Genomic DNA, 25,978 nt, shown 5'->3' with positions numbered 1-25,978 from the left:
TCAAAGTATATTGGTTTTTTATTCACCCTAGGCTAACAGTGGTAAATATGTAATAATTTCAGTTTTTATCCATCCCACATCATTTTTAAATGCAACAAAAGATAGTAACTTAGCCAATCCTATTGATTTACTCAGTCATAGCAAGTAACCATCCATCTTCTTATTTGATAGGATGATTCTTCCAAATATCCAACGTCACTTATAGTAAATAAACATTCAACATGTAAGCACCAAGATGTATATACATCTTATTATTTATTTGATTTTTCCTCTTCATCCAGTCAGATCAGTCCAGTTGAATGGATTATGCTTACCGACCAGCAGATGGAGATAGAGATCAACAGATTTACTCTTGTTACCCTTTGAGGGAATGTGTAAGAAACTCCCTCAGAATACCTTAAAAGACCAGCCACAGCTGTCTGGCCTGGTCCTTAAGAGCCAACCCAGCAAGGGAGTCTTAGGTAGGGAGGATGCCTTTAGCCTGAGCTAAGAAGGCAGGGCCCAGAAGGGTTAAGGGGAGCACTAGGAGAAAGAAGAAAGCCTCGAAAGAGGGAATAACTCTTAACCTTAAGTTGTATTGCCACATTTGGTTTGTTGAACTAAATGGAATAGTAAAGTTGTTTTGTTACTTTTCACAAATAGAGGTTTATTAAACATTTTACCAGTATTTAGCCTGAAGTCTGTTCTCTGGCTACCCCTGACTGTGTGGTATCACATATGGTGTCAGACATACTATCTCTGTGCTAAACCTTGCACACACACACACAAACTACACCAAGAGGAGAAAAAAATACAGCATTTTTTTCCCTCTCCTTCTCTGGGGCGTGGTTGCAGGGACAGCCCCAGACTCTGTTAGAGCAGGCAAAAGAGGCTAACCTTGTCTGAATCAGCTAGGAAAACACCCTGTTAGTAAGGGCTGGACAGGCCAGAAAGTTCCAGCTTGCGGCTTCTTCAGGTGAAGGAGCATAGAACATGAGGTGGCTGTTACATGTCGTGACAGAGGGCCAGCAGCAGCTACAGAAATTTGTTCAAAATTTACTTGAACAGTTCACCCAATAACATGAGATGTTGGCACAGATTGCTCAAGCTATGCAAGCTGCCACAACCCAGATGAATCCTTTATTTCATGTCCTGTTTGAGATGACGGCAAGGGAGGACCTGGAGATATTCCTGAAAAACTTTGAAAGGATCGCCTACCTGTCAGGTTGTCCAGAAAGCAACTGGAATACACACCTGGCAAATTTGCTCATGGGCAAAAGTTAGCCCAGGCTCATCTAGTCAATGTGGATGAGAAGGCCACCTACGTGGAAGTCAAGTCCACCATCCTAGAAAGAGCTGGGTATCTCAGAAACCTACCGGCAGCAGTTCCAGCAGGACATTCTACAGCCTGGGGAAAGCCCCTGAAACTTGTTCTATTGTTTGAAAGATTCCAGGTGGAAGTGACTGCAGCCAGAGGCAAAGACTGGCCTCATGGTAACCAAACAGGTACTGCTGAAAAGTTCCTGGATGGGCTTGACTGGCCCACGTGGAATTGGAAAAAGCACTGGAACTGGCGGATGCCTTCCATGAGGCACAATTACTGGCCGACGTGGTATGGAGGCTAGAAAACCTGCACAGCCTCCCTGGCACAATAATGGTAGTGGATGACACCAGCAATGATCCTCTGTTAGCTTAGTGACGCAGCCATCGCTAAAGGGTAAAGCCCACATGGATAAAGGCAAATCTCCAAAACAGGGATGATCCTAAAATTGAAGGATAAAGGGACCTCGGAAATACTGGTCCAACCCAGGAACGAGGGTATGAATGCTTTTTCTCCTGTTCCCTTTGTGCGGAAAATGGACATGAGGAGGACTGTTGCCCTTGAAGGGGAGGAGAGACTGATACTCTTTTGCGGGCATCTGCTGAAGGTAAAATAGAGCAGGAGACAGCAACGTGTTACCAATGTGGAGCAAAGGGGCACATTAGCAAAAACTGTCACAGTTGAGAGGCTGAGGAGTGGGAGTGCACAAATGGATGCGCACTTTTCAAAGCTCCAAAGTTGCAAATTTGTTGGTATTCCTAATTCAGGACTTGAGGAATTTGTGATCCAGGAGGAACTGGATGAAGTCCCCACTCATGTTTTGTGTTTTGTTTGCAAGGACCTAGTCCAAAAAGAGCACATCACTTGTAAGCGGAAAGAGACAGTCGCCTGTATACATGTGGAAAACAGGACTATCTAATCAGTCAGATCCTGGTGATGACTCCAGCAGGACAAACCATTATGAATGCGGGAATCCTTCCCGAGTTCCCATACCCGATGGTTCTGGGGCGCGATTGACCTCAGTCTTGCAACCCTGTAGAGCCAACTCACTGGTAGCCGAGGCTGCCCGCTCAAAGGTGGGACATCCTTGAGGAGAGTTTGTCCATGGATCAAGTTATGCAAGTCACAGAGGACAAGCCAAGAGTTGGCCCAGGCTCTGCTGGACACTCAACCTGACAAGGCCAAGCTGAGGAAGGGGGGGGGGGGGGAAGCGTATGTGAAGGAGTGTATGAGAAACTCCCTGACCTTACCTTAAAGGACCAGCTACATCTATTTGGCCCGGTCCTCCTTAAGCGCCAACCCAGCAAGGGAATCTGGGTTGGGAGGATCGCTTTAGCCAGGGAGGATAAATAGGCAGGGCCCAGAAGGGTTGAGAGGGCACCAGGAGAAAGAAGGAAGCCTCAAGAGAGGGAATATCTCTAACTGTAAGTTGCATAGCTACATTTGGTTTGAACTGCATGGAATAGCAAAAAATGTTTTATTCATTACTTTTCACTAATGAAGAGGTTTATTAAAAATTTTGCCAGAATCCAGCCTGAAGTCTATTCTCTGGCTACCCCTGACCTCTCTGTACCACACATCCCTTATAGGCATCTGTGCTGACCTCAGCCTGCCAGTATTCTCTGTCTCCAGCAGATAGTAAGAAAGCATCCTGTGTTGTGTACTTCAGCCTGGTAGGTTGAGAAAGAAAAGTTTGAAGAGGCTCCTAACGTGAAAGACTAGCTCTCACTCCCTCAGTTGAGCAGGGTCCTTGGTTTAAAAAAAAAACCAAGAAAGTCACCTCCTGAGGAGAAAACCTTGTGTACCATTCCTTAGTTGAGCAAACCAGGACCAGGGGACTTCCAGGGGTAAGATTAGGATACCCCCCCTTTTCTGCTTTTCTCCTCTTCTTCTCCCCACTCCATCCCTTGCTGTATCTCCAGACTCTCCACTTTAGACTGTTCTCTCATTCTTTTTTTAGCACTTCTTCTTTAAGACTGGGATTGTTTGTAGGCAGCAATAAATAATAATTTAAAAAAGCAGTCGGGGGGGGGGGGGGGGGGCGCTAGCGAGCAGCGCTGCAAGATGGCTGCCTAACCCAGCTGCTCCGTTCCCGATGTTGTTTCTAGAGGCAATTTCATAACTTTTCACTACGCTCCTAGCCAAAAACTTGCTATATTTCTGCGGGGGAACACTGCAGGATGGCATTGCGCAAACGAGTGGCGGACCTGAAGCAATTCTCTTTCAGTAAGGCAGCAGCGGATCTCCCGCTTGCAGAAGAGGAGCAGGCCGAGAACCACCACGAGGCAGCTGGTGGTGAAGACGAATTGCCCAGCACTATCGCACCAGGAGAAACAAGGCTCTCTGGAGACTGTTCGGACTTTCCGACCCGAGCTGAGATTCGAACTTGGTTTTTGGAGCTGAGAGCGGATCTTAAAGCCCACAAAACCGAGCTGCTAGCCTCTATTGCGGAAATGAAGGAGGACCTCACCTCGATGGGACACCGCGTGGATGAAATCGATCTAAGAGTGGACACCCACGGCGCAGCAATCGAAGACCTGACTTTACAAAATAAAGCAATGTCCTCAGAATTGGAGATCGTGGCAGACAAGCTAGAAGACATGGAGAATTGTTCGTGCCGGGCGAATCTCCATCTGAGAGGCGTGCTGGAGGCAGAGCTGTATCAGGATTGTATGCAGACTGCGGCGGACATTTGTAAATTTGTTCTCGCCAGCAGCGCTTCTCCAGTGAACACCAGCGTCTGTGCTCGAGAGCATCTGTGCTCGAGAGCGTTGGGCCCCCGTCGAGACAATCGGCCTCGTGACATAATTCTTAAATTCCACCATTTTAGGGTTAAAGAGGAAGTGCTCAAGTGTGCAAGAACACGACCACGGTGGAAATGGCAAGACCACGAGCTTTCTGTTTACAACGATTTGGCCCCTTCCACTCTACAAAAAAGATTTAAGCTCCGTGAAGTGACTCTGGCGCTGCGCAATGAGGAGATACGATACCGGTGGGCTTTTCCGTTCGCCGTTATCTTCCAGCGCAAAGGTATCACGTACCGTATGAAGAATCTGGAGGAAGCAGCTGAGTGCTTCCGAAAAGCGGGCCTGGAGGTAACTTTTAAACTTGAACCTCCACAACCACGTGCCCCACCCATGGACAACACATCAAGGTGGCAGAGGCCGGGATTGGGTCGTGGCCGTCTTAGGAGACAGCAATCCTGGAAGGGGGACCTCCCAGCTGACAAAGGCTGAAGGATTAGTACACAACTCTGGTTTATTCTTTGGTATATTTGTGGAAAAATGACTTTTCAGTATTTTGAATTTCTTTATTTCACCATGTTCAGGAAAATCTCAAGCCTTAGAGTTGTCTCACATGTTATATTACATATGAATGGGCAGATTCATGGCATAATAATGAATGCCTCATGGTAATTATACTTTTCTGCTTAGGGAACAGGAGTAGTTGTATGGGGGCTATCGGCGTTGCATAATATGCACCCCCAAAGCAATGATTCGCAATGGGTTAGTGAATCACGTATATTAGGGGATGGGGATTGGGTACCAGGAGTACTGTTGTATACATATCATATTCAACTTATGATCTCTTGTCAGAGAGTCAGACTTGCATGTTCAGGATTGCAATTTCAATTGATGTCCTTGCTAATGTCTTTTCTAGTGAATATGAGCAGGTGTCACAGTGGGGAATTCCTTTTTGACCTCACCTCTCATGGTTAACTTAGTCTCTTTAAATGTCAAGGGGCTTAACACCTACAGAAAGCGTTTTCTACTGCGAAATGAACTGCAATTGCATAAAGCTGATATAGCAAACATACAAGAGACCCACATAAAAAGAAGGCACGAGCACTTGGTAGCCTGTAGGGAATTTCCTCATGTTTATTTAGCGGCGAGTGGACCGCAAGCGAAATATTCCGGCACTGGTATATTGATTTCAGCTCACTTAGTGTTTGAATATTTATCTCACGTCACTGACCCTGCTGGGCGGTTTGTTTTATTAAAGATCCGGATGGGTACTCAAGTCTATACTCTGATTTCCCTATGTGCACCCAATAGGGAACAGGGACCCTCCTGGGAGGGGATTCAGAACCTTTTACTCACCCATGCGGAGGGTTCCCTAATACTAGGTGGAGATTTCAATATTTATTTATTTAAGTTTTTTTTATATACCAACATTCAAGACAGTAGTCCCATCATGCTGGTTCACAAGAAACAGGGGTGCAGTTATAATAAAACTTTACAATTTGAACAATAGTGCAGAAAAGCAGTTACATATAACAAGGAAATCAATAACTTGGAGTGAGAAGGAAAATGGAGATCAGATAATTATATATATGTATAAATAACATTGTATAAATAACATTGTAAGAGGTGGCTATTAACGCTATTACTAGCGAAGCGAGTTGATTGATGGGAGTTAAATAATGTTGGAGTTAGGAAAGGCCTGCGTGAACAGCCACGTCTTGAGTTTTTTCTTGAATGTTGAGATGCTGGGTTCCATTCTAAGATCCGGGGGAATGGAGTTCCATAAAGTTGGACCGGCTGTGGAGAATGCCCGATCTCTAAGCGTGATGTGTCTGGTAGTTTTGGCTGGAGGTACTTGAAGTGATCCTTTGTAAGCATCTCTTGTCGGTCTTGTTGAATGGTGTAATCGGAGGGGATATGGAGATCGATTGGAGCTAATTGATGGATGTTTTTGAAAATGGTGAGAATGGCCTTGTAGATTATTCTGAAGTGGATGGGCAGCCAATGAAGGTCCATCAGGATAGGGGTTATGTGTTCTCTTCTCCTGGTGTTAGTGAGTATACAGGCGGAGGCATTTTGGACCATTTGCAATGGTTTGGTGTGTGATGAAGGGAGACCAAGCATGATGGTGTTACAATAGTCCAGCTTTGCGAAAATGATTGATTGTAGAATCGTTCTAAAGTCATGTGTGTGGAAGAGAGGTCGTATTCTTTTCAGCACTTGGAGCTTATAAAAGCAGTCTCTGGTGGTTTTGTTGATGTTAGCTTTCAGGTTAAGGTGATTGTCAATTAGAACTCCTAGGTCTCTCACATGTGTAGTATTTGGTACGGTAGGATGAGTGTGTGTGAGGGAGATGTTTTCTGGTCTGGTGTGATGAGTAGAAAGTTCCGTTTTTGATGAATTTAGTATCAGGTTGAGACTTGTGAGAAGCTGTTTGATATTTTGGAGGCAGGTTTCCCAGTGAGACAGTGTTTTTGCGAGCGGACTCTTCGATGGGGATCAGGACCTGAATATCGTCAGGTAGAGGAAGTGTTTGAGATTGAGGTCAGTGAGAAGTTTACATAAGGGTAACAGATAAATGTTAAACAAGGTAGGAGACAGGGATGAGCCCTGAGGGACTCCTACTGACGCGGGGTGAAGAGAGGATTCTTTATTATGAATCTTAACCTTATATCCTCTGTTGCTGAGGAAGGTTCTGAACCATGATAGGGCAGTGCCTGAGATACCTATGGCTGTTAGTTGGTTGATGAGGAGGGAGTGATTGACCGTATCAAATGCAGACGAAAAGTCGAGTAGTATCAGAAGGAAGGCTTGTCCTTTGTCTAAGCCTAGGATGATGTGGTCAGTCATAGAGATGAGGAGGGCTTCCGTGCTTAAGGTTTTACGGAATCCGTATTGTGATGGGAATAGAAGGTTATTATCTTCAGTGTAGTTTGAGAGTCGTGAGTTGCTCTGCCGGGAGATGGATAATTCCACAGCATCCATGTCCTCTTCTCTCAGAGATAGGAGTCTTCTAAAGGGAATTATGGCAGATTGGCGACTTCTGGATGTATGGCGGAACCGTTACCCTCAATCACGCTCATACACTTTTTATTCTTCTCCTTATAATAGCTATTCACGTATAGACTATTTTCTAGTGGATGGTTTGCTGAGTAACCAGGTCCGTGCAGCTGAAATTGAAACAATTACATAGTCTGATCATGCTCCTATCCGGTTAGTGGTTGATATGGGTAATAGGGATGAGGGAGATAGATTTTGGAAACTGAATGAGTCTTTAATGCAAGACACTCGTTTTGTCAAGGATTTGAATGACCAACTTCGGGAATATTTTACACTCAACCAGAACCCATTGATTTCTACAGGCACACTATGGGAGTGTTCTAAAGCAGTAGCCCAGGGGATATTGATCTCTAGGGCTACGACATGTAAGTGTAAACGGTTAAAGGCCAGGGAGGATTTATTAACACAGATAACACAACTGACCAGGGAACATATGCGGACCAGATCGCGCCGCTGTTGCCAAAAGTTGCTAACCCTGAAAACTGCTTTATCCCAGCTAGACATCCATCAAATCTTGCATGCTCTGGATCTCACTAAGCAAGTATACTATGAGGGGGGCGACAAGGCAGGTCGACTTCTAGCGCGACAGTTGAGAACTAAAATATCTCAAAATAATGGGGCGGATTTTCAGAGCCCTGCTCGCCTAAATCCGGGCGGATTTAGGCGAGCAGGGCCCTGCGCGCCGGTGCGCCTATGTTCAATAGGCCTACCGGCGTGCGCAGACCCCGGGACTCGCGTAAGTACCGGGGTTTTCCGAGGGGGGCGTGTTGGGGGCGTGTCAGGGCGGGCCCGAGCCGCGCAGCGTTTTGGGGGCGTGTCGGCAGCGTTTTGGGGGCGGGCCCGGGGGCGTGGTTATGGCCCGGGGCGGTCCGGGGGCATGGCCGCGCCCTCCGGACCCGCCCCCAGGTCGCATCCCGGCACGCTAGCGGCCCACTGGCGCGCGGGGATTTACGCCTCCCTCCGGGAGGCGTAAATCCCCCAACAAAGGTAAGGAGGGGGTTTAGACAGGGCCGGGCGGGTGGGTTAGGTAGAGGAAGGGAGGGGAAGGTGAGGGGAGGGCGTTAGAGGATTCCCTCCGAGGCCGCTCCGATTTCGGAGCAGCCTCGGAGGGAACGGGGGTAGGCTGCGCGGCTCGGCGCGCGCCGGCTATACAGAATCGATAGCCTTGTGCGCGCCGATCCAGGATTTTAGCGGATACGCGCGGCTACGCGTGTATCTACTAAAATCCCGCGTACTTTTGCTGGCGCCTGATGCGCCAGCAAAAGTACGCCTATTCACGCGGTCTGAAAATCTACCCCAATATTGCTAAAATCAAAAATGCTAAAGGGCACATTTCTACAAAATCTTCAGAGATTAGGAGCATTTTCTCCGAGTTTTATCACACCCTTTATAGTGCACAGACGACTATCAAAGACTCGGACATTGCAGACTACCTGAGTGATCTGCACCTACCTTCACTATCCCCAGCACAGCAACAATCTCTGGAGGCCCCTATTACAGTGGAGGAGGTAGTCTCTGTTATCAAATCTCTCAAGTTGGGTAAATCTACTGGCCTCGACGGGTTCTCCGGAGCCTATCATAAGAAATATGCCACTTCGGTAGCGGAACCGTTGGCTCAATTTTATAATGATCTCCGGGAGGATGGAACTATTGGATCACAGGCGAACGTGGCCGGTATTACTGTACTTGCCAAACCTGGGAGGGATCCTACCTTGTGTAGCTCCTTTAGACCGATCTCCCTCATTAATGTGGATCTTAAAATTTTGGCCCGGCTGTTAGCTCTACGACTTAATAAATATCTGCCCAACTTAGTGCACTCTGATCAAGTATGATTCGTACCACAACACATGGCAGCAGACAATATTCGCAAAGTGGTAGACCTCATTTGGTGGGTGCGTAGGGAGCAGGAACCAGCGGTAATACTTTCTATTGATGCTGAAAAAGCATTTGATTTAGTTCACTGGCCGTTCTTGTTTTTTACTTTACAAAAATTAAATTTTGGTCCCTACTTTATTAAGTGGATACAAAAACTATATGATCACCCCAAAGCGAGGGTTAAGGTGAACAATGTCTATGGCCAGGCATTTGACATTGGTTGGGGCACCAGACAGGGGTGCCCTTTGTCACCCCTGCTTTTTGCCCTCTATCTTGATCCTTTGACTACCAAGATTAGAACGGCCTCTGATATTCAGGGGGTAAAGCTGGGACAGATCCATTATACTTTATCATTATTTGCTGATGATGTCCTTTTGACTTTAACAGACCCAGAGCGTTCATTGCAGGGAGTGATGAGGGAATGAACTGGCTTTAGTAAGGTTGCAGGACTTAAGGTGGATTTTGAGAAATCGGAGCTACTTAATATCAACCTGGATCCTACATCAGACAAGATGTTGAAGGAACGATTTCCATTTAAATGGGCTAAATCCCATATTAAATATATACCTTCACCGATTTTATGTAATTGGCAAAAAAAAATCTTTGATTTCATCTGGAGGAGGCTCCCGCCCAGGTTAGCCAGACAAGTATTATATCTACCGAAATCACAGGGAGGTTTGGGGGTCCCCAACTTATTGGGATATTAGGCTGCATCGCAACTGCGAGCAGTTTTAGATGTACATCGTCAGGTAGCCCCTAAGCAATGGGTACTTGTTGAGCAGCAGATTGTGGGCCCTATGGCTTTGTCAGCCATCCCATGGCAGTCTCGTACCACCTGGAGACCAATGCAGGCCATACCTTGGTCACTGGACGTTACCATGAGAGTGTGGGCTAACAACCACCGTCGCCTTGTTGGGAGTCCCCATTTTTTTTTATCAAACCTCCCTACTACATAATGTTTGCTTCCCTAGTGGCTATCAAACACAAAGCCTAAATTGATGGCAAGTGAAGAGGATTACCACTATCGGCCATTTATTCTCCCAGGGTGCCCTTCTCCCCAGGGATAGGTTTTTTGAGCAATTTCATTTGGACCAGCGAGACTTCCTGGCTTATGCACAAGTGACCCACTATGTACAGGGCCTGCAGAGGACCGGATCCCTCCACTTGGGACGGTCGCTACTGGAAACTTATTGTTTATATAGTGATAGGCTTAAAGGCTCGATATCCAAACTGTATCAGTTGCTTCTTCCTACTCCCCCTGAACCAGGTAAATTTATCTCTAGATGGGAGTCTGCTCTGGGGCGGCGATTGGGGAAGAAGGCCTGGGGAGAGGTTTTTAATAATGCTCGCAGGTGTTCTATCTCGGCCTGTATGCAGGAAAACTGCTATAAGATAATATATCTATGGTATTTTACCCCAGATAGGTTGCATCGGTTCACACCTTTGGTATTGGACTCCTGCTGGCGGGAATGTGGGGCACGGGGAACGTTTTTGCATATTTGGTGGGAATGTCCCCTTATTAAGAAATTGTGGGATGAGGTGTTTCGATGGTTAAACACACTTTTGCTAGTCTTATTAGTACCCTCTGTTGAAACAGCCTTACTGCGAGTTTTTCCCGACACTGTTAATCATTCACAACAACGGTTCTGTATGCAAATGTTTATCGCTACCCGCAGCCAGATAGCTCTTCGGTGGAAGTCGTCTCAGATTCCGAACCTTCAGGACATCATTGACATTTTACATCACTACCATAAACTGGCCTCTTTAACAGCAACTAAGCACAACAGGCTGCCTTCCTTTTTGAAGATCTGGAAACCGTTCAAGGATTTTACTGCCCGCTAGTGAACTTTCCGCCTCTATGACTCTGTGGTGGTCATACACGAGATGCTGTGTGGGCATGGTTTTGCTAATGTTCAAATCGGAGGGCTGTCACTCAAGTGAGTGTATACTTGTTTCACTATGAGGGACTTGCGCTCCTCGACAATGTCCTTGATGCTTTTTTCTGATGTATATCTTGTGACAGTCTGCGTTCCATTTATATGTGGGCAATAGTTATGGTACTCAACAACCAAGTGGGGGGGGGGGGGGGTAGGGAGGGTTAGGGAATGGGGTATGTTCATCCTTTTGCGCTGCAGGTGCGCAGTTTGTTATGTATATTACAAAATTGTTTACGGATGTGCTTGTTACTGTTTAAAACCTTAATAAAATAAGTAAATTAAAAAAAAAAAAAAGCAATCTGGGCAGCTGCGGTAACAGGATATTTTGACCTTTCAGCATTCGGACTATTAGAGGGCAGAGCCTGGGTGAATCACAAAGAAAACTTTGGTATTTTGATGGGCCATGAGTCAGTGGCTGCAGGGAGCATAATGGCAGCAGAGTTTGGGAAGAAAACCATGCTCTGTACAGCTCTTAACCTGAGGAAGGTGCAAGTGGGAGGGAATGGAATAAGACAGGGAGAGCTCCAGAACAGAGAATCATTGGCTGTGGCTGGAGACATGATCAGATAAAAATTTGTCGCTGGGTCCCAAGTATTAGAATGAGCTCCAGCAGCCATTTTGAAGCCACGGATCAGTGAAGGGGATGTGGGCCGCCTCCTCTTAGTCTTGAGAGGAATGTTGTGAATTTGCAGTAGTTTCAAACTAAGCTGCATCAGCCTCTACAGCAGTGCAGGCTTTTCAAACATTGGATGTTTCTTCCTTATCCTGGGCTGCAATTTCAAAGGAATATTTTTCAAGGTTTACAGGAATTGTATTTGGAGTAAGGAACAGTGCAAGGTCCTGGCTCGTTCCTCCTAATGCCTTTGGCTTCTGCTGGAGCCCAGGTCAAGAAAAGACCCAGGGCAGATGAGGAAAGAAGGGTGAAGGAGGATTTTTCACCTTCAGAGGATTCTCTTGAGGTCTTTAATAGACTGCCACATTGGAATAGTGAAGAGGAGCTTGAAGCAGGGGCATGGCCTTCAGAGTCTAAGAGTGAGGATTTCTTTTTCATAAAGAAGAGCTAGGGTCCTTAATTTCCCAGTCCCTGTGTACTTGTAGAGGATAAGAAGGAATAGACTTCCAGTTCAACAAAGAACCCTATTAGGTCAGTATTAGGAAGTCCTTTAAATTCTTTCTGCTTCATAAGGTAGTTCATGATTTGATTGACCTGGAGTGAGTATCTCCAGAAGCCAATTTTAAAGAAAGTTGCTCGCTAGTCAAATTGTATCCTTTGGATGCTCAACAAAGTGAGAGAGTTCATTTTCCAAGAGCAGATGCATTGGTCTGCTCGGTAACCAAGAGAACTACAATTCCTGTAGTGGGAGCTGCTGCCCTTAAAAATTCTCAGGACAGAAAGAGCCTGTTTTTAAATAGGCCTTTGAGGCAGTTAGCATGGTACTACAAATAGCGACCTATAGATGTATTGGTACGAGACCTGGCTTATGTCTGGTGTAGCATATACAAGACGGTTCAGTTGAGGATGATTCTCAATTGAAACTTCCTCTTTTGATTTAATTTGTTTTTCCACTATGGAGTTGCTTCTGTTTTGGCCATTAGAAGGCTTCTCTGGATGAGGAATATGTCAGCAGACTCCATCTCTAAGACTAACTTGACAGTACTCCCCTTTAAAGGACAGTTTTTGTTTGGGGAACATCTTGAAAAAAATGGCAAAAGCTTCAGGGGGACTCAAAGGTGCTGAGATACCCAGAAGACAAGGCTAAGGATCCATCTCATAATTCCTGGTCTCGTGGTAGGTTCTGGGATTCAAGTAATTATATTGATTTATATTCCAAACGAAGAAGTACATCTAGTTAAAGGTCTAGGACCTTTACCAGATTCATAAGAAAATAAGACTTACCATACTGGGTCAGACCAAAGGTACTTCAAGCCCAGTTTCCTGTTTCCAAGTCAGTCCAAGTCACAAGTACTTAGCAGGATCCCAAAGGGTAGATAGATTCCAAACTGCTTATCCAAGGATCAGCAGTAGATTTCTAAAACTCCACCTTAATAATGGTTTATGGAGTTTTCCTCCAGGAACTTGTCCAAACTTTTTTTTAAACACAGCTGTGTTACTAACTTTCATCACATCTTCTGGCAACAAATTTCAGAGCTTAATTATGCATTGAGTAAAAAAATATTTTCTCTTATTAGTTTTAAATATATCACCTAGTAACTTTATACTTTTTGAAAAAGTAAACAATCGATTATAAAGTTTACTTGTTCCATTCCACTTATTATTTTATAGACCTCTGTCATATCTCCCCTTAGATGTCTCTTCTCCAAGTTCAAAAGTCCTAATCTCTTTAGCCTTTCCTCATAGGGGAATCGTTTCATCCCCTTTATCATTTTGGTCACAATTCTCTACCTTTCTTAATTCTCTTTTATCTTTTTTGAGGTGTGACCAGAACTGCATACAATATTGAAGATGAGGTCGCACCATGGAGTGATATAGAAACATGATATTCTCTGTTTTATACTCAATTCCTTTCCTAATAATTCCTAGAATTCTATTTGCTTTCTTGGCTGCTGCTGCACACTTAGAAAAAGATTTCAATGTATATCAGCGATGATGTTTAGAGCCTTTTCCTGAATAGAGACTTCTAATGTAGAACCTTGCATTGTGTAGCTATAATTTGGATTACTGTTCCCTAAGTGCATCACTTTGCGCTTGTCCAAATTAAATTACATTTGCCATTTGTATGCCCAATCTCCCAGATTTGCAAAATCCTCTTGCAATTTCTCACAATCCTCTTGTGATTTAACAATTTTGAATAATTTTGTCATAGCAAATATGATCACCTCACTCGTTGTTCCATTTCCAGATCATATATGAATATATTACAAAGTAGTAGTCTCAGAACCAATTACAGGGGCACTCTACTATTCACTTTACTCAAAAATGTACCATTTAGTCCTGTTCTGTTTTCCATATTTTAATCAGTTCACAATCCACAGTAGGACACTGCCCCTTATTCCATGAATTTTTGTTTTCTTTAGAACTCTCTCATGAGAGTCTTTGTCAAATGCTTTCTGGAAATTCAGATATACTATATCAACTGGCTCACCTTTCATTCCAAAAAAAGGAGATAAGGAGGGATACTCAGGAACGGGTTCCTTTCGAACTTTACAATGAATCCTTGGGACTGCTATCTCAGGTTTTGAAGATAGGCGGCCTTCTATCTCAGTTTTAATGGAGAGGGTACAGGACATCATATGAGATGGCTATGTGCTGAAATTCTCCCATCATGTTTCAGATGCTTTTATGGTTTCCTCTTGTTCCGCCAAGAAGAGGGAAGCAGTAAAAGTGAATCTAGAAAGGCTTCTTGAATTGAAGGGAACAGGAAGGTCTCTGCTCCTTCTATCCCATTTTAGATCTGAAACTGATAAACGAGTTCATGAAAGTAACTCAGTTCAGAATGGGAACACTGAAATCAGTGATTCTGGCAGTTAAAAAGGGGGAATTTCTGACCACGTTGGATCTGATGGAGGCTTATTTTCACATTCCAATAAGGAAAGATTATTGGTGCTTTCTTCAGTTTGCAGTTCTGGGTCAGCATTTCCAGTTTCAAGCCCTATTCTTTGGGTCAGCCAGAATGTTTTAAGAACATTTTCAAAGGTGATGGTGGTTGTTGTGGTGGCCTTGTGCAAGGAAGGAATCTTGGTTCATCCTTATCTGGATGATTGGTTGATTTAAATTAAGTCGTTCCAAGAGAGTGCCTTGGCCACCTGTTCAGTGGTTCAGTTTTTGCAAGAGTTAGGCTGGTTAGTTAATTTCTCCAAGCGCAGTCTAAAACCGATCCATACCCTGGGTTATCTGGGAGCATGGTTCGAAACAAAGATGGACCATGGAACAAAGAATACAGAAGATGAGTTGTCAGATTCTTGTGTTATTAGCCACCAGGAATCCAAAGTTATGTTCTTCATCTCTTAGGCGCCATGGTAGCAGGCTTGGTACCCTGGGCAAGAGTGCACGAGGCCTCTTCAGAAAGCTTTATTCTGCAGAAAGAATCCCCAGTCACAGAAGTATTGCATAAGACTTCCAGTAGTGGAATCCATCAGGGTAAGCCTACAATGGTGTTTAAATTATGAAAACTTGGAATTGGGCGTGGATCTGGAAACCCCAGACTGGTGACAGTAACGATGGACACCAGTCTAAAAGGCTGAAGGGGGGGGGGGCACACTGTCTAGGATGCCAGTTTCAGGGACAGTGGAATCCTGAGGAGGCAAAATGTTCATTCAATTGGTTGGAAGCCAGAAGGATTCGATTAGATCTTCTGGAATTCACGCCTTATTTGAAAAGCCAGTCTGTCAGGATAATGTCTGACAGTGCCACAGTGGTAATCAAGGAGGGACCTCCAGAAGTCATTGGAGGTAGATTTACTTTTAGCTGGGGTGGAAAAGAATTTGAAGGTTTTATCAGCATCACACATAGCAGGTATGAACAATATTCAGGCAGATTATCTCAATCACAATGTGAAAGATCCAAGAGAATGAGTTCTATCTCAGATAGCTTTCGATCAGTTAATGGTCAAATGGGGAGGTCCAATGACAGATCTTATGGTGCCCTTCAAGAATGTGAAGGTGCAAAGATTTTTCAGCCAGAAAAGAGAGAATCTTTTGTGTAGAATTGATACTCTGGTGCAGGCTTGGCCAGCGGATGCTCTCCTATATGTATTCCCTCCATGTCCCATGATAGGAAGAGTCCTTCAGAGAATCTTGAGATATGCAGGTTTAGTGATTCTTGTTGCTCCAGATTGGCCAAAGCATGCCTGGTATGCAGATATCATGCGTTTGCTGCACAGAAGGCTGCATAAGGAGCTGCTCTTGCAGAGTTCAGTTCTTCACGACGATCTAGATTGATTTTGTCTTATGGCTTGGTCCTTTAGAGGGTCAAGTATACAAACATCAAGGGTTCTAAACACAGGTAAATATAGCTATAGATAATATGTAAACAACAAAACCTGTGTATATTGTGTTTATCTAATTTTATTTTTTTTTTTTTATATTAAATCTTTTTATTGTAAGTGAAACAACAAGAAATACAAGAGAATCAATATGAACAGTAACAGAGCACATCATCATGACAATAGCATGAACAGGGCATATGCATATAATATCAGTGAATTACTCAAAGCTCCAAGTAAGTACTGAATATACGGAACATCTTGATCCATCAAAGTGGCAACTTTACTTTCCGAGGTCTGTTAGCCGTTGAGAACAAAGTCATCTAAATTGACAAGTAAAGGTCGCCAGGCAATGAGTATGGGAGACTATAACACCCTTGAAGTGACCAGTCGACCATGTCTTCCTTCTCGTTGCTGTGTCCTGTGTCGTCGTGATTTTTCAATTTTTTCCCCTTCCTTCCCCACCCTCCCCACCTCCCCCCTCCCCCCCTACAGTGCAAGTATCGACATATGCTAGGTCGAAGATACAGACTAGGTAATCAAGAGCAGAAGCACATCAAGCAAATAGCCTCGCAGTATCAGCCATAAGAAATACAAGTCAAGTGCCTGGGGCATAGGGAAAACAAGGTAACAAATTCACTTGAGGGCCATAGGGTATAGCGAGCACTCCAGCTCGGGAAACCATAATACATAGTAATAAACCCTCAAGCAGCCGACAATGGTACTAGGTATAATGAGCTAAGAAACCAGCCCATATAGCGGTGATACGCTCTCTGTGTCTAACAGTGGAAGATTTGGCTGTTAGTCGTTCAAACGTAGCCAGTTTGATCATTTTCTGGACCCATTGATTAACATGTGGCACACCAGACACCATCCATTTTGCCAATATAGTTTGTTTGGCCAATAGGCTCGCTTTACCGATAAATAGCGCTTGTGCGGAGTCAGCAACTACTTGGTCTAGGGCGTCTCCTCCTATCAACCAAACATATGGACAGAGAGGGATAGTGCATTTGCATATTTGGGAACAGAGAGTTTGGATAATACCCCAGAATTCTTGAATTTTACTACAGGCCCAGAAGTTATGAAAGAAATCACCTGGGTCGAGCCCACATTTTAAACAGAGAGGAGATGCACAGAGACCCGCTTTATGCGCTCTCACCGTAGAAAAGTATATCTGCCAAACAAACTTGAATTGTAGTTCCCGTAGAGTAACATTTTCAGAGTGCCCTTTAATAGCTTTCAGGTATGTTTTAATCATGTCAGGGGTAACCTGCAGTGGTGTAACTGCCGACCATCTTAAACTGATAACAGTATGCGCATTCAAATCCAAATAGTTATATACTACCTTGGAGAAAAGGGCGCACGAGATTCGAGATTTCAGTCTTAAACCCAGTAGGGTTTCTAACTGGCTCCTTTGAGCGTCAGTAATATGGGTAAACTCGTCATGCCGTGCAAAGTGCCTCAGTTGCAGGTAGGCATAAAAGTCTTGCCTGGGAACAGCAAACAAGTCTTGAAGTTCTGTAAAGCTGTAAATATGGCGAGTCCCAGGGTTAAAGAGATGAGAGACCAACTGTACTCCCCTAGAGGCCCAAGAGTGAAAAACTGAGGGGGACATGCCAGGAGAGAACATAGGATTGTGACAGATGGGTATGATAGGAGTCAAGACATGCGAAAGGCCTAGTAGTCTGCAAAAGTGAAACCATGCCTTCCTACCCGACTCAATCACCAGAGACCCCTTTCCGGCTGGCGGCATGTGTCTCGTAGGGATTTGTATCAAGGCAGCAGGTGAAAACCCCTGTAAACTGCTCTGTAAAAAGGCAGTAGGTGAGAAAAATTCCGTGCCTAATAACCAATCCCGGATGTGGCGTAGCATACAGACTAAATTATAACGCCAAAAATCAGGACATGAGAGACCCCCCTCGTTCGGCTTCTGAATCAGATATTTGAGGGCCAAACGTGCTCTCTTCCCTCCCCACAAAAAAGACCTAAGAAGTGAGTTAATACTTCGCACTTCAGCACCTGTAAGCCATAGTGGTATCATCTGAAGAACATACAACCATTTAGGTAATTCAACCATTTTTATCAGATGGATTCGGCCGGTCAGAGAAAGAGGTAGAGACCCCCATTGTTGGAGGCGTGCTTTCATCTTTTTAAGTAACGGGGATATGTTTAGGTGATGGAGCGTGTCTAAAGTATGGGGAACCTGCACTCCGAGATATTTGATGGGCCCAGAGGCCCACTTAAGTGGAAAATTTGTACCCCAAACTTGTCGTAGGTTCCCATAAATTTCTAGGGCTTCAGATTTATCAGTATTAATTTTGAGACCAGAGAAACTCCCATAATTAATCTGGTGTAGGAGAACACTGGGTAGTGCTACCTGCGGTTGTGTGAGGAATATAAGTATGTCGTCAGCAAAAGCTGCAATTTTAAACGTTTGGTGGGGAAGCTCCAGGCCGGGGATAGTAGTGTCCATGGAAATAGTTCGTAGAAGAGGGTCTATGGCTAATATGTATAACAACGGGGATAGGGGACATCCCTGCCGAACTCCTCTATGAGGTGTAAAGGCTTTAGAGAGGAGCCCGTTAGCTAAGATATGGGACGTAGGCTGATGATAGAGAAGAGATAGATAAGACATGATAGAACCTTGGAATCCATACCGGGTCATAACTGAAAAGAGGTATTCCCACGAGACTCTATCAAAGGCCTTCTCTGAATCAAAGCTCACAGCTATTGCTGGAACTTTATGGGTCTGGCAGTGTTGGATAGCTGTGAGCAATTTAATAACATGCATACTAGCTGCCCGACCTTTAACAAAGCCTACTTGGTGGAGGGAAATTAAGTCCGGTAGGACCAGACTCATCCGAGCCGCCAATACATTAGCTAAAAGTTTGAGGTCACAATTCAGTAAAGAAATTGGGCGGTATGAGGCTGGTTGACCCGGATCTTTGCCCGGCTTAGGGAGAACCGTGATGTAGGCCTTGTTAAAGTCCGCAGGAAAGTGCGCCTGTAGCAAAGCATGATGGTAAAAAGCAGTTAGCGGAGTCACTATAAGCTCCCCCAAAATTTTATAGTAGTCATAAGTGTACCCGTCCGGACCAGGAGCTTTACCCGACTTACTTTTTTTTATGGCCGACAGAACTTCTTGGGCGTCTATGGGAGCATTCAATCTCTCTCTCTGAACCTCAGTAAGGGAGGGAAGGCGAATATTACGGAAGAACAAATCTTCCTCCTTAGAGCCACCTTGCCGATCCTCAGTATATAGGTTCATATAGAATGTACGCATGATTTCAGCTATCTCTTCCCCTTTGGTAGCCCACAGCCCTTGGGGGGATCTCAGTTTTTCTATATAAGATTTACTGTGGCGGAGTCTAACTAAATTAGCTAGTAATTTCCCTGATTTATTTCCAAATCGAAAGAAGGAGTGTTCCTTGTAATGTAGAGATTTAATAGCTTTCTGTTGCAAAAGACTTTGTAGGGCTCCTAGGGTTTTGTAATATTGGGATCTGGAGGCAGGAGTGGACTGCTGGATCATCGCTACCTTGTCTTTTTTCAAGGCTTGGTCTAATCGGAGAATATCAGCATTCAAAGTTTTGTTCCTGCGCCACAGGAAGGAGATAATTTCACCTCGTAGAACCGCTTTACTGGTTTGCCAGAAAAGTTCGGGATTATCTACATGCTCACAATTAGATTCAGAAAAACACTGCCATTTCTCTTTAAGATATAGTCGGAAGCCTTGATCCTCTCTCATGTAAGAAGGAAACTTCCACCAACTAGCATAATGTATCTTGTCATCCCAGCTGAGATCCACCCATATTAAAGCATGGTCAGAGACTCCTGGGGATCCTATACGGGCGTCTGTGACAATGGGGAACAAAGAAGAGGAGCCGAGAATATAATCAATGCGGGACAACGACCCATGAGCCTTTGAAGTGTGTGTGTAGTCCCTCTCTGTGGTATGAAGCAACCTCCAAAATCTATTAAGTTAAGGGAATGGCAAAGTTTCTGAATACTCGATGGAGGTTGAGAGGATGGGGCCTTCTGGGTGCCTGACCTGTCCATGGAGATGTCAGATACAGAATTGAAGTCTCCTGCTATGAACATTCTAGCTTCTCCTTGGGAAGTCAAAAGAGCAGCAATTTTTGCAAAAAAGGCTTTAGAAGGGGAGTTTGGACCATAAAGATTGAGTAGTGTAATGTCTTTACCATTCAACTTCCCGGTAACAAGTATGTACCGACCTTCTGGGTCTGCTATCTGTTTGTTTAATTGAAAAGAGAGATTCTTATGTATTAAAATTGCTACCCCCCGCTTTCTTTCCCACCGCTGCTGCAAAGTAGTAGTGCCCTACCCAGTCTCTGCGCAGTTTAGCACTTTCAGTATCTGTGAGATGTGTCTCCTGAAGACATACAATGTGTGCTGAGGCTCTTTTAAGAAATTGATAGACCCTCGTTCTTTTTACAGGGTTCCCTAGCCCATTAACATTCAAACTTGCTAACTTAACACAGTGTCTGCTCATTGTACCAAGTGGAAATATACCATGAACATTGAAAGGGAGTAGAAGGGATGGGTTCCCCAGCGTGAACCCTCCCTGATAGGATCTGCCGCTTCATAAGCCATTGCCCTCGAGCAGCTGCTGAAAAGTGTTTAATCCAGTATCTAGCCCAAGTCTGTCTGGTAAAATTGGAAATCTTTGCACTGTCATAGTTCCCAACCCCTAGCCCACCCCCCTTTACCCTTCCCCAAACCCTTGAGTAATAAATCATCTGCATTCTATTTCCTCAAAAGGAAATACAGGGGGCACGTATTAATGCGTCGTGACCCCGCCCTCCTATTCAGCATTGTAAATCTTGAGGCCTTACAAACATGGCATGCAGAACACATTAGAACCAACTGGATAAGAAACAGTAAAATATATAATGTGAGAGCGTCCTTCGAAAAAAAAATATATATAGAAGGAGCAACAAACTGTTTGGCCAGTATCGTGGATGTCTTCAGAAAAATCTGTCAGAGGCCAGATATCAGACACCCAGCTTTATAGTTACCAGTGACTACGCATTTACCAATGTCCAGGTCCGTAGAGCTGGGGTCCCATGTATTAAGTGATAACGTCGATCAGCGTTATGCATTGCGTCCCTTGCTCCAGTGTGAAATCTAGGCTCCAGAATTATCAAAGCATATTCGTCGAGACATAGGCGGAGCAAATACATAAGCAAATACAACAGCAAAAAAAACAAAAAAAAACGTGGACTCCCATGCGTCAATGTAAGAAAGTCAGGCAAAAAAGAAAAAGCCCTGGCCTCCAAAAGCTTCCCTCCTCGTAAGAAGACCTTGGCAAAAATCCATATTTCCAAATCAAAATCCTCCAGTATGCATAACAGGTTACCAACCTTTCAGGGGAGAGTCCTTAGTCTGAAATAGTGGCTATGTAGAGTTTTGCAGCCGCAACCTCCGTGAAGATATGATCCTTGCCTCCATGTTTAAATTTAAGGACAGCAGGATAAACCATTTGAAATCGAATATTCTTGTTGTAGAGATCTGTGCACAAAGGGCTGAATTGTTTCCTTTTCTGCGCCAGAGAGGCCGAAAAATCCTGAAAGAGACGCACTTCGCAGTCCTTATATTTTAAGGAGGAGCATGCTCGATAGGCCTGCATAATTCTCTGCTTTTGTGCCCAATTAAGCAATTTTGCAATTACAAGCCTTGGACGTTGATCTCCTTCTCGTCGTCTTCCAATGCGATGGGCTCGTTCAATTTGAAAAGGGTGAGGCAGAGTTTCAATGCCTAAAGCAACAGGAAGCCAATTTTCTAGCTCTGATTCGAGGTTAGTGTCCCCTATGGACTCCGGTAGTCCGGCAAATCGTATGTTGTTGCGCCGCGCCCGATTCTCTAAATCGTCAATTTTTTCCGCTTGAGACGCCACTGTTCGTTCTAGTTTCTGAAGTGTTGTGTGGTCCGCTTGTCGCTCATCTTCAAGAGACGAGATGCGTTCTTCCACAGCTGCTACTCGCGGCCCGAGCTCGACAAAGGAAGCTTTTAGCTCCTTAAATTCAGTCGATAGGTCAGTAAACCTCCCATCTAGCGCAGCAACAACGGCATTGGTAACGCTTGAAATGAGATCTGCTTGTTGCAGGGCTGTACTCGGGGACGCCGGTGTAGACGGCCGCACGAGGCCGTCGGCCATTTTAGGGCCAGCGGGAGCCAATTTCTCTTTTTCCTTTTTTCCGCCTCGAATAGGCATACTGGTCGCACTTTTTAACATAAAATTGTCTATCGACATGAAGGGTAAGTACCTGGAGTAGAATTATGCGTAGGTAAAAACGGATGGAGGCGATTTGAGCTGATATCAGGAGGGCGAGGCACGGAGCTGAAGCAGCAAGCGACTACCCGGCGTCACCGCATCACGTGACCCCCTCTCTAATTTTTATTTTAACAATTTTATCAAAACAAGACATAAAAGATGTCTCTAAATAGGATCATAACAATAATAAATATAATCATATATCTCATTCACTCGCCATTCATACTCAATACAAAAACATATTGCACAATGTATTTCACATATTTCATATTATATTTTCATATAATTTTCATTGGGATATTTTCATTGGGATACGGTTGAACCAAGAGGATTCAATATGGATATTGAGTGGAGTGCTTATATCTGAGTTTGGTTATTGGATTGCGTGACATCATTTTTAAAGGTCCTTTGACGCTTTCTGACGTTGCTTGAGCATTAGGTCTTTAAAGGTCCATTGACATTTTGTATGTCGTTTAAATGATGGTATATATAGGGCGGGTTTGGTGTTGTATGCGCAGCCACGGCGTTTTTGGTCTATTTGAATAATGTTGATGAGAACTGGGTAAGTGTGCTAATATTCTATGGATTGTAGTTTGTATTGAATTTTATTCATTGAAGGGATAAGAGCAGTGGTATTTATCTGGTGGGATTTTCGATAAAACTTGGCTCTTTTGCTTATTTTGATAGTTACTTGGAAAGAAGCTGTTAAAAATCCTTGGAGGTTATTGTTCGCCGTGGAAATGTTAAATAAAGGCTGAGAAAAATATTGGGTAAGTGGGGGTATTAGTAATAAGGTATCGTAGATACATGTGCGGTTGATGTGATTGGTCTATTTGTGAGTATGTTCTTCTTTTTGTAGTTTTGGTGCTGTGAAAATTCCTGATTAAATGTCGATGGTAATTGGCGGTAAGCTGGTAAAAGCTTATGTTCAGGTAAGTTTGGTGGTTGTCCGGTGCTAATGATTGTTTGTGTGATCAGATAGAATGAATATATATATATATATATATATATATGAGAAATAATAGATTATTGATAACTCTTTGTGCTAATATCATGAAGGAACTTTGTGGATTTCTATTTAATCCCTTATATTTTTGGTATAATAATTTTTATAGAAGTGAATATTTGAAATGAGTGATCCCATGAAACATCAGTAGTGATTCGGTATGAATTGATTGTTACATCCCCTGATGAAACCAATTGGTGAAACAGGAGTCTCTTGGGAAGAGGAATATATTAAAAGAAACATTGAAGGACGTTTTTGAAGATACGATAAAGGATTAAACCACCGTGGATACACAAGAGGAAATACAAAATTAAAATAAAAGTATTTGGGGGAATGATCAATTAACGGTATTTTAATGTATTGTCTGTAATATGAAATATGTGAAATACGTTGTGCAATATGTATTTGTATTGAGTATGAATGGAGAGTGAATGAGATATATATGATTATATTTATTATTGTTATAATGCTATTTAGAGACATCTTTTATGTGTTGTTTTGATAAAATTGTTAAAATAAAAATTAGATAAACACAATATACACAGGTTTTGTTGTTTACATATTATCTATTGGTCCTTTAGAGAACACAATTAGTTAAACAATGATATTCTCAGGCAATAGTGGCTGCTCTTCCAAAGGCCAGAAAATTTTCCACAACATTGGCTTATGTGTGAATTTGGAGAGATTTTGAAGATTAGTGCATTGAGATGCAGTGTACTTCTGATAAAGCTTCATTGCTGCTGATTTTGGAACGGTCTTTCCAAGGGCATAGCTCTTACTTCCTTGAAGGTGCAGGTTGCAACTCTTTCATGTTGCAGGGACATATATTGTGTAGACCCTTGTCTTTGTAGCCAGATTCATCTCTTTTTTTGAGGGGTGTTAAGCATATTCAACCTCCACTGAGGTCTTCTGTTCCATCTTAGGACCTGAATTTGGTGTTGACCTTTTTAGCAGAATCTCAGTTTGAACCTCTTAAAAGCATTTCTCTAAAGCTGCTTACTTTGAAAGCTGTTTTTCTGGTGGCTATCAGCCCAAACGATTTTGGAGTTACAGGCATTTTCTTGCAGCGAAACATTTTTATTGATCACAAAAGATATGGTCAAGGTATGCATGGTTCCTTCCTTCATGCTGAAGGTGGTTACTGCCTTCCATTTGAATCAGTCAGTTTGTTTGACCGCATTCAACAATGTGCTGATTTGGCAAAGTATAATCTGCTTCACACCTTAGATGTAAAGATAGTTCTTTTGAGATATCTCAAGGTCACTAATGCATTCAGAAAGTCTGATCATCTTATATAGTAGAGTGTAGAAAGGTGAGCAGCAACTAAGGCTACAATAGATTGTTGGATTAAGGAAGTCATTACAGTGGCCTATGCGAATTCAGGTAATTCTATACCTAAGCAGGTGAGAGCTCATTCCACAAGAGCTCAAGCTATTTCTTGGGCTGACATGAGTTTAGTATCGCCGTTGGATATTGCAGGTGGCTACTTGGTCTTACTTTCATTCCTTTTCTAAGCATTATCTACTTAAATGTTAGTCTCAGAAACAAGACTTCTTTCGCCTCTGAGGTGTTGAGACTGAGTTTGGCAGTTTCTTGCTCTATTCAGGATAACTTGGGTACATTCCATTCATCTGAACTGCTCTGATTGGATGAAGAGAAAGGTGAAATTAGTTCTTACCTAATAATTTCCTTTCCTTGTCTATTCAGACTAGTCCAAGATCCTCCCTGTACAGCCACTTGTGTGTGTCTACAATCTCAATCTGATATGATCGTGAAGAGCTGTGAAATTTTCTGCTTCTAGGCAGGTGATTGATTATCTGTTTGTGAAACTTTCTATCTTTCTGCTTCCTTGTTGTACTGGAAGTCTGTTAGTATTTTAAAATGACAAAAAAAGAAAGATAATTCTGATTAGTATGAATTCAGGTAGTCCACAATTAGTTTGTTACAGGTAATACTGGCTGGCTGAGGACAGCACAGATGCCTACAAGGCGTGATATCCGCAAAGCTGTTGATCTCTGTCACCATCTGCTGGCTAGTAATCATTACCCATTCATCTGATGGTCTGACTGGGCTCTCAGAAAGGAACTTATCAAGTAAAAGCTAATTTCACCATATTCCGCCTTTCAAGCACTAATGCTTACACGTTGGAATGTGCATTTACTGTATGTGATGTTGCTCATTCTTATGGTTTTGTAAAGCACTGTTTTGATTGGCTATTTAGACTGAGTCATTCTATCAAATGAGAAGATGACAAATATATCAGTGTTTCATCCAGATGAAAATTTGGATCTCCCCATATTGAATATGGATCAACTAAGTCTGCTTATATCTGATTTTAATTGTTTGCTTGGTGCTTTTATCCAAAAGAGAAAAATAAATACGCCATCATATTGGCTTTTTTAATAGAAGCAAGAATCTGTTGAGATCGTGGACCCTTTCTCCATGACATTATGAAGTTAGTCTCAAAGGTGGAGCCTCTGAGAAATTGTCAGCGGAAGGCGGTGTAAGCAAGAAAACCCAACAAAATATTAGTTCCTACCAGTCCACTTTCCTCTGGAATTCGGTCTTTGGAAGTTGGGATTGTCTGCGAAAGGTAGTTGAATCGTGAAAAGTGCTGGATCAGGACGAAGCCGGGACAAGCTGAAGCTGGATCTGGACAAAGCCGGAACAAGCTGAAGCTGGATCTGGACGAAGCTGAAACAAGACAAACTGGAGCAAGCTGGAACAAAAACTAATCAACACTGGGACAAGGCAAACTGGATCAGGCTGGAGATAAGAAAACTGGCTGCCTTCACGCCACTTAAACCGTTGCCAAGAC

The 25,978-nt window shown here is 43.5% G+C and overlaps 1 protein-coding gene across 3 annotated transcripts in view; it reads left to right on the top strand.

The window, feature by feature from the left end:
- Positions 1–25,978, top strand: part of WDR19 (WD repeat domain 19) — a 410,737-nt gene that overhangs the window by 198,505 nt on the left and 186,254 nt on the right. The window lies entirely within an intron of this gene.

Source organism: Rhinatrema bivittatum, chromosome 1, assembly GCF_901001135.1.
Source record: "Rhinatrema bivittatum chromosome 1, aRhiBiv1.1, whole genome shotgun sequence".
NCBI classification, from domain to species: Eukaryota; Metazoa; Chordata; class Amphibia; order Gymnophiona; family Rhinatrematidae; genus Rhinatrema; species Rhinatrema bivittatum.
This window is presented reverse-complemented; position numbering and strand designations above follow the sequence as displayed.